Source organism: Hordeum vulgare, chromosome 3H (assembly GCF_904849725.1).
Source record: "Hordeum vulgare subsp. vulgare chromosome 3H, MorexV3_pseudomolecules_assembly, whole genome shotgun sequence".
Classification (NCBI taxonomy): Eukaryota; Viridiplantae; Streptophyta; class Magnoliopsida; order Poales; family Poaceae; genus Hordeum; species Hordeum vulgare.
Window position 1 is genome coordinate 304,793,959 of NC_058520.1, and position 14,900 is coordinate 304,808,858.

Sequence of the window (14,900 nt, forward strand, 5' to 3'; positions counted from 1 at the left end):
GTCACCAAGGGGGGCAGAACTTACTACCGTGATGGGATGCTCTTGGAAGTAGTGCTTCAGCTTCCGACTCGCCATAAACACCCCAAAGACCAGCTTTTGCCAATGCAGGTAGCGTTGTTTGGAGAGGGTCAGGACTTCGTTGATAAAATATACTGGTCGTTGAACCGGGTATTCCTTCCCTTCTTCCTTCCGCTCGACAAGCACTACCACACTCACTGCTTTACAATTCACTGTGATGTACAAGAGCATAGGCTCCTTGTCCATCGGAGTCGCCCGCACTGGCGGCTTAGCCAGTTGTCGCTTCAAGTTTTCGTTGGCTTCGTCCGTCCATACGAAACGATCAGTTTTCTTGAGTAACTGATAAAGAGGAATGGCTTTCTCCCCAAGGCAATTTATAAAACGACTTAGAGCCGAGATACGACCCGCCATGCGCTGGACTTGGTTAATATTGGCCGGCTTTCCTAGCGAAGTGATCGCTTCAATTTTGTCCGGGTTTGCTTCAATGCCGCGTTCTGACACTAGAAAACCCAATAACTTTCCTGCAGGAATGCCAAACACACACTTGGTGGGGTTAAGCCTCATCTTGTATACACGGAAATTGTCAAAAGTCTCCTTGAGATGCTCCAAGAGCGACTCTTTGTTCTGAGATCTGACTACGATGTCGTCAACATAAGCACGTGTCGGGACCCCGACCCTAAGCCAAAGGAATCCAGCCTGTAACACATCGCATCTCTTTGCGGTCTCATGCACGTTTATCCCCACGGCTGCAGCCTTACCTTAGCCGGGACCGTTTGCGCCTTTTGACTCGCGTATGCAATTGTGTCGCTAGCAATCCAATGACAAAGAACCCGGATCCACATGTCTAGTCATAAACCAAAGTGGAAGTTCCGCACAGGGACAGGCATACATGACCCAACAAAGCAGGTGTCGGTCACCAGCGAATGTAGACGAGTCGTAGCAAGCTACAAGGGCTCCATAACATCGCGTGACATTTCCCCATCGGGGACAGACACAACAGCTAAGAAGGACACATGCCGGTCAACCAATGTGTCCAGAGCAGTAGCGAACTACCATGGCTCGTTGGATCAAAAAGGGGCATTTCCCTGTAAGGAATGCTACTAAAGCCTACGACTAGGTAATCAAACCCCATACATATCAGTACGACACACGTACGCATGGCATACCGATATGTATAGATACATCGATGGCATCACAACATAACCATGAACATACAAGCTTTATTTAAAAGGCTCGGAAGAGCTACACACATAATATTACACAGTAGGGGTCTCACGACCCATCATAGCAGTCATTCCAATTACAAGCCAGCGAAAGTAGATAAACTGTCTGAGTACAGACATATGAAACTAGAATGCACATGGCCTGACTATACTACAGACCCACCCTAGGGCCAGATCGTAGCTGGGATACCATCTACTCGTCGTCATCGATGTCTAGGAAGAACCCTCCATTAGGGTCATTAACAACCTCTGCAACAAATTATTAAGCAACCATGAGTACGTAGGTACTCAGCACGACTTTAGGATAATTATCTACTCATGCAATGTATCAATAAGGAATTGTGGGGTTTCATACGGAAAGCCAGCATCTGACTCGTGGCTAGACAACTTGCATTTTTAAATAATTTTGACAACTTGATTTCTCACACACGAGTCCACTAACACCACAACAATACTCCATCGTGGAATCATTCCGTCTCCATATGGGAATGCCGTCCACGACACTCACGCTTATCTTGAAAATTTTATGAGTAGCCATTGAAGTTATCTATGAACAACATATGTCTCCAAGTAGTCCATATCCGCGGACGCGGCTATTCGAATAGATCATAACCCTACAGGGGTGTACTTCTTCACACACGCTCTCACCACTTATCGCCATGTGCACGTCATGCACCTCGGCAACCTACAAGCGGAAGCCCAGCGAGGGAGTCGGCCACGACCGTTAACCACACTAGTACTTAGTCCAAGTCTATCGCCTATCTGAGGTATCCCGCACGGAAGTCCGGACGAGGTTTCCTCCACGGCCCCAAACGATGTGCGCAGGGTTCCCAAGCCCACCATCAGGGTGCCACTTGGTACACCGTGCCACTTCCTACTGTATCACAGCCCACCTCTCAGGTCAGCGCTATGCACGGCCTCCAGCATGACTATAAACACCAGAAACTACTTGCAACTCCTGGACCGAGTACTAGGCGATTAATAAGTCGAGCAGGGTCATATTTCAGGGCCCAGCATGTGGTAGTATCTCGTCTTGGATTACATACACGGAACTGAGTTCCTAAGGATGGTTCCAATGAAACAACCCGCCATGTACTCCTACATAGCCTTCCACCGGTACCTTTACCAAATCAGGTTCAACACACAACCTTTACTTACTGAACACATTCTCACAATTCTGTTCATCTTCCAGATGACAGACCATACACAACTCTAAGCATAGCATGTATAGCAGGATAAGGCACATCATGGCTCAAGCATCTACCAGGTATGCTAGGTTGCAAGGTTCAGGTATTTACTGTGACAAAGACACGTCATGCAAAGGAAGTGGGTTCAACTAACGTGGCAAAAGCCTTTGAGCATTTGATCCTAATGCAATAATTAAGTGCAGGAGCGAGAACATGGGATTTATCGGGATGATCAAAATGGTTGCTTGCCTTGTTGCTTAGAGGAGGGGCAATATCCGTCAGTCGGATATTCGATGGAATCCGGAGGAGCGGAGCCTATCGATAGAAATGACATCAATCAATAACAATCATATGCAACAAAATGATGCATGAGCATGGCATGAAGATGCATGGTGGTATGCTAATGTAGCTATCATTTATTATGTTTGAGGTTGATTTGAATTAGATTCAATTATCACTTCAAACGAGGTATTCTCGATACCATTTTAATTGATTCGACCTGATGCTCAGATCAAATTGTTTTTTAACATGCATGGAAATGATATGTTAAGTTGCTGGTTGTGATTGAACAATGTTTGATCATACCATTTTAAGTGGAATTCAAATTCCATCTCCGAAGCATTTATTAAATTTGACTTATTCATTATTCTACATGTTTGGTCCAGTAACACTTTCAAACAAGTTTGAAAATGACATATTCAGATTGCTTGGATTTTTCTGATACTTATATATATATAAATTATTTTCATTGGAGTTACAAATTAATTTTTATGATTTTTAGAAGTTTTGGGCACTTTCTGGAATTCTTTTAAATCAGAAAATCCACTTATTGCGTCAGGCCCACGTCATCATGGCGTCAGCCGTCGGCCGACCTGATCAGGTTAAACCCGACAGGGGTGACCCACTGGTCAACCTCACAGGGTTAACCCCCGTGCTGACCAGCCCCTGATTGCGTTTGACTTAGGCCTGGGCCCACTGGTCAGTGATTACTTAATTTTTTAAACATGGATTAGCGAGGCCAGGTCATCCCCTGCCGGAACTGACCGGCAGCGACCAGATCCACGGCGGATCTCTGCCAGAGAGTCGCCGGAGTTAGCTAGAGTGCTCGGGATCGAGAGCCGAGAGCACTGGGAGGATCCCTAGGCTCGGCCTCATCCAGTACTGGCCTCGGGGAGGGCTGGGAAGGACCGAAGGTCACCGGCGACGAGCTGAGGCGACGGTCGGAGGTCGGGCTCGTCAGTCCAGTGGCTAGGGGGCACGAAACCGAGGGGAAGAAGAGGGGAAATGAGCACAATCTCACGGGGAGTGCAGTGGAGGGCTTAGACGGCTCGGGGAGGCGCTGTGGGCGATGAATGAAACGATGCTCACCAGCGGCCGAAGCTTGAAGACGACGGTGTCGTGGGCGTTGCAGGGCTCGGGGGATCTTCCTCTTCTGCAAGGATGACCAGCTCGTCGAGGCGGTCCGAATGGAGCACTCGGGGGGGGGGGGAGATCGTGTGGCTAGAGGGCTCGGGCATCTCGAGCTCGAGCTCCTGTCAATGGCGGCAGGAGGAGAGGAAGGAACCGAGAGGAGAGGGGAGGAATGGGTATCGGGGATGGATAGGGACGTGCTCGGGGAGGTTATTCCCGTTGTCGCGCTGTCCTGTGGAGCACCGGAGCATGCCACGGCGAAGCAGGAGGTGGAGGAGCCACCGTGGGCGTTTGCTCCTCTGCCAAAAGGCAGGAGGAAGAAGACGCCCCTGCCCCTGGTGCGCTGGGCCTCCCCAGGGCGACAGGTAAGCTCCTTTTCATTTTTTTCTGTTTTGTTTTCTGGTCTACTAACTAGTTTGATTTGCTATTTATTTCAGCTCCAAAATAGTTTATAAAATTATTTTAACACACCAGAATATTAGTTGGAATATATCCAACCATTCCTGAAGTTCTCAACATTTTTGAAAATTTAAAGTTTTTGAATTCAAATTATCAGAAAAGTTGAACTTTTCTTGAGGCCATTTTGGGTTCATTGATTTTAACTAGTTTGAAATTTCCTTTAAATTGAGAAGTGGCTAGGGTTTTTGAGTTTTTCTTCGCCACTTGCTTTGATCTTGTTGCAATTTTCTTGGATGCAATGCAAAGAAGATATGAGCACAATGCTATAATTTGCTTAGGGTTCCAGGGATGTGACAGCGTGGACATTACGTCTAATCTTGTTATGCCAACAATTTTGGATGCAACGTTGATAAGTCACCCCCGCACTCTTGAGCCCGAACGGCATAGACACGTAACAGAAGGCTCCGAAGGGGGTTATGAAGGGTGTTTTCTCCTGGTCTGCCACATCCATCTTGATCTGGTGGTATCTTGAATAATCATCCAAGAATACAAGCGCTCACAACCCGCCGTTGAGTCAATGATTTGATCAATGCGGGGAAGGGAGAAGGGATCCTTCCGACAGGCTCTGTTGAGGTCAGTGTAGTAGCTGCACATGCGGAAAGTGATGTTCTTTTTAGCACCAGGACAGGGTTAGCCAACCATTCAGGATGGAAAAGCTCGATGATGAACCCGGCGGCCAAAAGTCACGCGACTTCCTCTCCAATCGCCTTACGTCGTTCCTCATTAAACCTGCGAAGGTACTGCCGAACTGGCTTTACTTTGGGGTCAGTATTAAGATGGTGCTCAGCGAATTCTTTCGGTACACCTGGCATGTCAGAAGGTTTTCACGCGAAGATGTCCCGACTCTCACAGATGAACTCAATGAGCACGCTTTCCAATTTGGGATCCAGACCCGTCCCAATAGTGAACTGCTTGGTTGAGTCACCAGGCGTGAAGTCTATAACCTTGGTATCATCCATTGGTTTAAACTTGAAGGGCGGCTCAACGTCAATTGTTGGCCTCTTGAGCGCTGTCATATCCGTCGGGTCAACATTGGCTTGGTGAAACTTGAGCTCCTCGGCCGCGCAAGCCGTCTCGGCATAAGCTGCGCTTCCTTCTTCGCACTCTTGGGCTATCTTCCTTTCTCCGCTGATCGTAATAGGCCCCTTAGGACTAGGCATCTTGAGCTTGAGGTAAGCATAACATCGGCAAGCCATGAATCGAGCGTAAGCCGGCCTTCCAAACAATGGGTGGTAAGGGCTCTTGATTTTGACCACCTCAATCATGAGTGACTTGCTCCTGTAATTGGACACTGTGCCAAAAGCCACGTTACGTTTAATCACGCCAAATTGGATACACCGACTTACCCAGAACAATGCCGTGAAAAACCATGGACGACGGCATCAAGTCTTTCTCCAAGAGGTTCATCCTTTGAAAGGTATCGAACTATAGGTTGTTAATCCTGCTGCCTCCATCCATAAGGACTTTGGAAAGGGTGTATCCTCTGACTTGGGGTGCCACGACCAAAGCAAAGTCGCCAGGGTTATCAACTCAGGGCGGGTGATCCTCCCTACTCCAGGTTATGGGCTGTTCAGACCAATGGAGGTACCTCGGGAACGCCGGCTCAGCCACGCTGAAAGTTCTATGTTTCACCTTCTGGTCCTGTTTGCAGGTGCTGGTGGTGAACACATGATACTGCCCGTTGTTCAGCTACTTAGGGTTATTCTGAAAACCGCTATGATCATCATGTCGTTGGAGATCTTGCGGCGGTGCTTGCTGAAACACTCCCGGTGGGTTATATTGCTGTTGGTTGTGAACTTAGTATTGTCCGATATTAGGTTGTGACCCGCCTTGCAGACCCGGGTTAGGGAAACCTCCAAACGGGTTTTGGCATAACCCAGGCGTGCCGACCCGCTCCTGTCGCTGGCCCTGATCACCTCCTTGACCTTTCTTGAGCGCCTCAGCTCGGAACTCCTGCATCATATAGCAATCTTCCCAGGAGTGTTTCATCGGCCCCTCAGCTGTGGTGTGCTGTGGGCAGGGGCCCTTGAGCATCTCATGATAGTTGCGCGAGTTCTTCCCACTAAAACCCAGCTTCTTCTCTCGCTGGTTTCCATTGCCGGCATTGGTATTGGCGATGAAGTCTGTGGGACCTTCCTGTTGTCTTCTTTTACCATGTCCGCCATGGTTGTGGTTACCCCCTCCTTGAAACTGGGAGTGACCTTTTGATAACTCGCCTCTCCTGGCGGTGCTCATATTGTCATCGTCCTCTCCAGCATCCTTGGTGTCATCTGACTCGGCGTATCTAGTGATGGTGTTCATCAGCTCGCCCATATCCTACACCTTATGCTTAAGTCGCCCCAGCTTCAGCACGAGAGGCTCGTAATGGCAATTTTTCTCCAGAATCAACACTGCTTGAGCCGCCGAGATGCCGTCCGATGAATGAATGACCTTCGCAACTCGCCGTGTCCAATGATGGGCCGACTCGTCCGGTCGTTGAACGCAGTGTTGTAAGTGATGGTCATTGGGCGTTTGCAAGTCCCTCGGAAATTTTGGATGAAGCGCTCCTTTAACTCTACCCAAGTGTTGATGGAGTTAGGTGGCAGGTTTTTCAACCATGCATGCGCCATTCCTTCGAGCATCATAGTGAAATACTTGGCACAAACCGCCTCGTTCACGTCAAGCATGTCCACCACAAGTTCGTAACTCTCGATCCATGACCCCAGTTCGAGATATGGTGTGTAATTGGGTACCTTCCTTGGTCCTTCGAAATCCTTCGGCATCCGCTCATTGCGTAGAGAGGGCACGAGACACGACACCCCGATGTGCCTGCCTCCGGCATCGAGCGGTGCAGGAGGTGTCTGGGTATAAGCCGGGTAGCCCTGACACGCTGCTGCTACCGTCTCCATCTGACGCGCGGCTCGCGTCGCATCCACAATGTCTTGGGCTCGCGTATCCGGCACCCCGAGTGGGTTGGTCTAAGGCAAACGCCGTTGCCCACTAGTCACCGCGGGTTGGTCTTCATGGCGACTCCTGGTGTGACTCGCCTGGGGTGTGGAGTGTAAAAGGTCAAGCCTGTGTGAGTATTGCGCGTGTTGGACCACTGCTGTCTTTAGCATCTCGATAGGTTTCTTGCCTCTACCTTGGCCGGGGAGTTTCGTAGATTGGGAGGGACTCCAAGTGGCGGGTTTCCGCCAGCACATTATCCCCTGTATTTGAGAAGTGGCCTCGGGATGACGGGAAGCTAGGTCCATGGGCATCCGTTGGTTGAGGCGGTTGGACCGGACCTTCCTCTGGAGCGGCTTGCAAAGGTCGATCAGGTCCCGCCCCAGGAGTGCGTGCGGTGTCGAAGAGGCGAGTTGGATGTAAGTCGGCCGGGAGGCGCCCATGATGCCTCCTGTGGTGAATAGCATCGGACGCGCGTTGTTGTCTCTTGAGCCGCCAGCTTTTGGTGTTCAGCCGTTCTGTTTCCGTGGTGATCCTGGCCTACTGCGTCGCCATCCTAGCGGTTTCCGCTTCCCTGTGCCGTTGGGCTTTGGCCATCACCTCCTTCAGCTTCGCCAGCTCTGCGTTGATCACTTCCTGATTCTCTGCCGTCACAGCGGTCGTCATGAGCCTGGTGACCTCCGCCGTTAAGTCCGCCATGGCTTGAGCTGGGGTTTTCGACGTCTCGCCAGTCTCATTTTTGCCGGCCAGGTTCTGCTGATGTTGTACCGCCCATGCCATGTAGATGGCAATTTGTCGACGCGATCTTTCAAGGATCTCGGGGTCCATCGCCAGTGAAAACCCCCTCGAGTTGTCCTTCGGGAAGGGGATGAATTGAATCTGTCGCACCCATCGATGACTCGTCATCAGAATTGACGGGGGTGACCTCCTGGACTACCGGTTCGTCTTGTACACTGGTCCCTGTGTAAAACCGACAAAAGCATGGTGTCTCTTGTCCTGACGTGCGATGGGGAAGGCGTACCTTGCCGAAGGGAACCCTGTAACCAGATTCGCTTGCCGAAGGGAACCCTATAACCCTGTAACCCACGGTGGGCGCCAACTGTTGTGGTTTTGTCACGACAGATGCCCTCGTGAAAGGACTTCATGAAAGAGCCATCGCACCTTGGTGGCGACTCAAAGTGGGTGAGCGAAAGCGAGACTCAGATTTACCCAAGTCCCTCGTGTGGAGATAAAAGCCTACGTCCTGCTTTCTGTAGATTGATGATGGTTTCGATTACAAGGAGGGCGTAACCCGCCTGACCTAGCTCTCGATGATTTTTAACCTACCCTATCTTCCCCAGGAACACGCCTTTATATACAGGTCGAGGCCCTAGGACTTACAAGAGTCTTGGCCACGCTACTTTCGTGGTTTTCCCTATCTCTAAGTCGCCATGCTTTCCAAGACTGGAAACCTTCTTGGCGGCACATCCTCCATACAGCTTCTGAACCGCCATCCGGGTCCTGGGCCCCCTGGGCCAAGGCTTGTATTACTAAAATATGAGTCGCCCCTTTAGTGACCCGGCCCAGTTAGGGCGGGTTACACTACAGGAAATATCCCCAGCACTGCGGAGAGGGGCTAGCTGGATGTGTTGGGATGTGTAGTGGTGGTGGGCAGAGATTAGAGGGAAATGGTGCGGCCCGTGATAGAGTTTTTAACCGGCTATAGTGTCGCTATACATTTAACGGCTTGGGTATCAAATGACCACCAATTGCGACGAAATTTGGCAAGCATTCTACCTACAAGATAATAAGATCGCACGCCAACTTTCAACCCAATCTGAGAAAGTTTTATACTTTTAAAATAAATATTTTAACGATGCCGGAGGTGCGTCCGTGTGTGGTTCGTCTCGAAATGGTCAATGATAAAAATAGATAGAACCGACAACTAATAATGGATGCAAGTTTGGAAAAATGACAAAAAATAAGTGTTGATGCAATGCGGATGATCCTCATCATGCAATGATGAAAGCGACTACCAGACGAATTACATGACAACAATGGAATAAAAGGGGAATCCTACGGACAGTTGGTCCCAGGTTGTTAGACCTACTTCCCCTCAAATGGAAGGAACTTTGGTAACACATCCTTGTCTCCACCAGATCCACTTGAGGTTATCTGTTACCTTTACTTTTCGCAAGCCTTACTTGTGATGCATCCTTTGCTTGCTTGTATCTTTATTGTTGTTAGCATCATATATGTTGTTCACCTAGTTGCATATCTAGACAATGTATTTTCTATAAACCTAATTTGTTAAGAAAAGGTAAAAATTGCTAGTTGCCTATTCAACCCCTATAGTCAACCATATCGATCCTTTCACTTTTATATCTGTGGTATTCTTGTGAAACATGGGCTCCATTGCCAGAGCAATGGCACAAGTATTGTAACAGGCAGAGACAAATGCTCCAGATGCCTTCCAGTTATTCTCATGTTCATCGACTTATTTGTATGCATGTTGCATTCAACGTTGCATCATTCACATCATTTGGATAGCATCAGACTCCGTTGCCGTAATTTTTTAAAATCTTCCTCTATTATTTGTTTTCGGTTCTTTTGTTCCCGTCATTGACGATTTCGTGAACAACCACACTCGCACATGCCCGCGACATCATTAAAATATTGTTTGTAAAGTTTGTATAAAATATTCTCGAAATTGGTCAGAAGTTAGCGAGTGGTCTTAATATATTGTAGGTAGACCGCCTCACAAGTTTAATCTTCTTCGGAGATCCTTTGATACCCGGATCGTTAAACATATAGCGGCACTATAGACGGTAAAACCACAAATGTTTTTGGCATTTCGAATTGCCTCCGGAACACCAAAGCTTCCTCTCTTCTCAGCCCAACACCTCTCCACATCCCACCTAGCCCATCTAGCCTAACCTCGCGTCGGGAGCCGTCGGATCGAGATCAAATGGTCCAAAAACTAGGTAAAAATCCCTAACCCTAGCCATCCATGCATATAAATGGACGTTCCCACGTCCAAATTGGGTGACCCTAATCCCCACCTCATTTTGCATGCGTCCTCATCCCCATCCTCCACCTAGCCACAGCCACCACCCTCCAGCGCACATGGCCCACTCGAGCCCATCCGTGGACCTCCCGGGACCAGACTGGGCATCGCCACTCCACGCATCGCGGGGAGCTCTCTCCCTCGCAAGCCTCCCATGGCCCCTACAAAAGCCAGCCGCCCGCAGCTCATCCTCGTTGTCCCTCCTCGCCTCCACAACGTCGGTCGGTCGCCGGACCTCCGTCACCCCGACATTCTCCTCCTTCATGTATGTTTCTTATTCCTTCTCTCCTCACATTCACCTCTCTCTCTATCTATATATGTCTCTCTCTCTATCTATCTCTCTCTAGTGCGTACATCAGCTCATGGTTGCGCCTGTTGACCTTGCCACCGGCTAGATCTACTCCCTCTACACTAGATCTATGATGCCTCTTCCTGTCCCCGCAGATATCCGACCACGACGGAGCCCGATGCGCCACCATGCCGGAGTTGCCTTGCACCGCCGCTTCTTTGTTGCATAGGCATTATCGCTGGTCGTGCGCTTGCACGCATCCAATAGTCGCCCTAGGCCAGCGGTGGAGTCGTTGCTTGCTCATGGGCCGAGCCGGCAGCCAAGACCCAGCCAGTGCCATCACGAGGGCCAGCCACGACCATCCTCACCGCAAGCCAAGGGCCGCTCAACGCCGTCCTCCTCCCAAGTGGCACACCGAAGCCCAGATGGTCTACCTAGCAGGACCATGGTCCATGGTGATCTTCCCCTGAGCCCACATCTTTTCCTATTATCTCACGCCCTGGCCGTTGTGTATCTATGTTGCATTCACTTTGTGTCGGGCCTATTGCAGATTCGGCCCATGTTTATTTTTTTAGTCTCTGTGAATTTGACTAATTTTTAGGAATTATATTTTTATAGAAAAATCACTATTGATCATGCATATAATAACTCTCAAACCTCGCGTCATATGTAAAAAACTTTATATATCCAAAATGTTAGGAATTTTGTGTAGATTCATAATATGCCACTTTCATCCATGTTAAAAAAATGTTTTACTTGGTGTTTGATCTAATTTGCATAAATGTCATGCTAAAATTATTTATCTCATATCTAAATAACTATAGCTTCGAATTAAATGAACTATATATGTAACTTGATTAAAATATGTAGAATAACTTGGCCGAGTTTATTTTCCTTTTTAATAAATATAAAACATGGTTATTTAAGATGTGACCAAAATTCAAAATTTGCACATGGTGTCATTTCGAAAATACTATAAGTTATTTCCGACCTCATTTAAAATGGTTCACCTCTTGCCATATTTCACAACATTTATAATTGTTCAGTATAATAAATGAGAGTGAACTAAGAAGTTCAAGCATGGAGTTTCGTCAATATACAACTCGTTGAATATTGAACTTCGCTTAATGTGGAGTAAGTTGATTGTTGTGCTTTGCCATGACGTGCATATTTAAACCGGAAATGCATCGTATTTGATTGTGCATCATGTCATGAATATGTTGTGATGTTTACCATGTCATTTTTTGTTTTCAGATTTGATTCTCCTCGCTGGTGTTCCGAAAATGTTCGGAGTGTGGGGATTCATTGCATTACAGTTGTTCATCTACTTCACGGATTCATTCTTCTTCCAAGCGGGATCTCAGGAAATATGATCATTTCCCTAGATACCACTACTCCTATCACTTGTTTGTCAAGCCTCCTACAATGCCATTATAAGCATCTAACCCGCCACATCCTAGCAAACCATTGATTGGCTATGTTACCGCTAGCTTGGCCCTTCTTATTGTGTTGCAAGTTGCAGGTGCATGTTATTCCATGTGTGGACATGGATATCTTTGGGATATAAAAATATTATTGAATTTCATTTAAAACACCAATACACTTGGCACAAGGTGGAAGGCTTGGCCTTTTGCTCGGTGATTTGTTCCCCCTGTGCTGCCCCAGTTTCAGTTTAGCGGTGTTATGTGCCATACTAAGCACTCCAAACATGCTTGGGGTTGTTATGGGAAGCACATTGATTTTTGTTCTGGGATAAAACTATTCCAACAAGGCACAATATTGTTACTAAAATTTTCCCAACATAATTATACTGATAACCTTATTAATGCATAGAGGATCGCCCCCTCGACCATTTAATCCACAATTTAGAGGGAGGGCCACCGATGATGGTGTTGGTCCAAATCAGAGCAGCTTATTAAGGCTGCTCGGGGAAACTCGATGAATGGCGTGGTAACCATAGCTCATCCATCATGTCGTGAGGACAAGATACACGACTCCTATAGCGGTGTCGACACATCAATAGGTCTTGCTAGATTTGCTTTACCTTTGATGATCGTCTTGTGCATCGGGATTCCAAGGATACTTCAGGCTATCTCGAGGTTGAAGTTTTCCACCGCAGCTTGTGGTTAGTTTGTGATGGTTGAGTTGGAGCACCCGTGTAAGGTTAAATCTTTCGGAGATCCATTCCCACGATTAGGTGGCAACTTGGAATTTTTTTAACACCCGGTTATAACATACTTGAAGTAAACTCAATTCAAATACACCAACCGCGTGTGTAACCATGAGGGTCTGTTCTTGTGAGGTTTTGCACCAAGAAAGGAACACGATGGGGTTATGAATGACTCGTAAGTAGATGTCTAGGATCACTTCTTGATCATTAAGAGTTCACGTCTCATTATGTGTATATCACTCTTCTTATTCTTGTAATCATTAGTTAGCCACTCAAATAAATGCTTAGTGATTGCCGCATCCTCACGACTTAAACATACCTCACCCATTAAGCTTTGATAGTCTTGATACCCTTCAAAATGAGATTATTGTGTCCCCGTGGCTCACAAATTACTACAATAATAGTTGCAGGTACAAGTAATGCAACGATTTGATGTGAGAACAATGCGTGTTTGATTTGGATTTCTCCTTCTTCTCCTTCTTCAATGATCATAAGATGGATGTCATTTTTATTGTCTGGTTTCGTCCGTAGTTGAAAGAAAAACTTCTGCTTACGAGGTTTTGGTAAGTGATAACAACATATATGTCATTGGACTAATGATTCTATCTAGTATATTTCAGAAAATGTTCAATGGTGGATTGGCTAAGGAATGTGAGGAGAACCCCTAGATGCAAGGAACATCAATTGGCAACAAGCTTCAAGACTCCACATTTTACATTTCGTGCAAAATCACATTGGATTCCTTAGGGGTGAGGTGTCAATGATGATCTAGTTGCTCAAGTGCTTAGAGCTTAGCTACCAAAAATACTCATGAAATTCTCCCACAAATATTCTATCCAAACCCCAGAGTCAAATTCAGTGCCACCAATATTTCCAAATCGGCCCCACCGAGTTTACCCTTGACAGATCCGGAGCTAAACCCTAGAATCTCGGTACTAGCAAGTAGAGCTTTGGTGCAACTTAAAACATTGGCAGACCTACTGATGTAAATTTGATTAACATTGAATTCATGACTTTAGCAAATCAGTGTCACCGAGTTTGATATCTGCCTAGGCCAGCCAAAAATCGGACCGACCGAGATTTCTATATAGGTCTCACCAAAACGCCAAAAGTTGCCACATTTTGCACTAGTCGGTGCAACCGAGTTTTTTTGCTTCTGTTTCAGCGATTGGGCAATAATTTCGTAACGGTTGTATTTTTGGAGATGCCTATATATACCCCTCCACCAACCTTTCATTCGAAGACAAAGCACTCAGAATGAACCAACACTTGCCCCATCCATTTTCTAAGAGAGAGCCATCTACTCATGTGTCAAGCTCAATATACCACATTCCTACCATATGAATCTTGATTTCTAGCATCCACAAGGTGCTTTCCACCCAACCAAACTCTTCTACCCAACCCAAATCTCTGAGAGAGTGATTGAGTGTTGAGGAGACTATCTTTGGAAACACAAGAGGAAGCAGTTCATCATACTAGCAGATCTATTACCTTTTGGAGAGTGGTGTATCCTATATTGTTTACGTGTCGCTTGGGAGCCTCCGACTTCATGTGGATTTGAACCAAGAAGTTTGTAAGGGCAAGTAGATCGCCTACTCGTGAAGATCTATCCCGAGTGAGTCTAGTCCTTCGTGGATGTAAGACATGATGGAATAGACATGGTTGCTTCTCCATGGACCCTTTGTGGGTTGAGCCCTCCATGGACTCTCGCGGCCATTACCCTTCGTGGGTTGAAGTCTCCATCAACGTGGACGTACGATAGCACCACCTACCAGAACCACGCCAAAAATTTATGTGTCAATCTTTGTGTTTGATCTTCCTATCCCTACCCTCTAGCATGCCTTTACTTTCTTCTACTCTGCTCTTAGACTTGCATGTGTACGGTGTGCTTGACTAGCTACAATTTCTAAAACTTGCCCACGACTAAAATTGGGAAAAGTCAAAGTTGTTATTTGGTCAAGTAGTCTAATCACCCCCTCCTCTAGACATACTTCTTATCCTAGAGGTGGTATCACAGCTTTGGTCTCCATTGCATTGGTTTCACAACCTAGGAAGTATGGCGTCTAGTGAGGGGAATCACAACCGTAGAGGTCCATATTTTGATGGTACAAACTTTGCTAGTTGGAAGCATAAAATGAAAATGCATATTCTTGGTTAGAACCCGCCGTTTGGG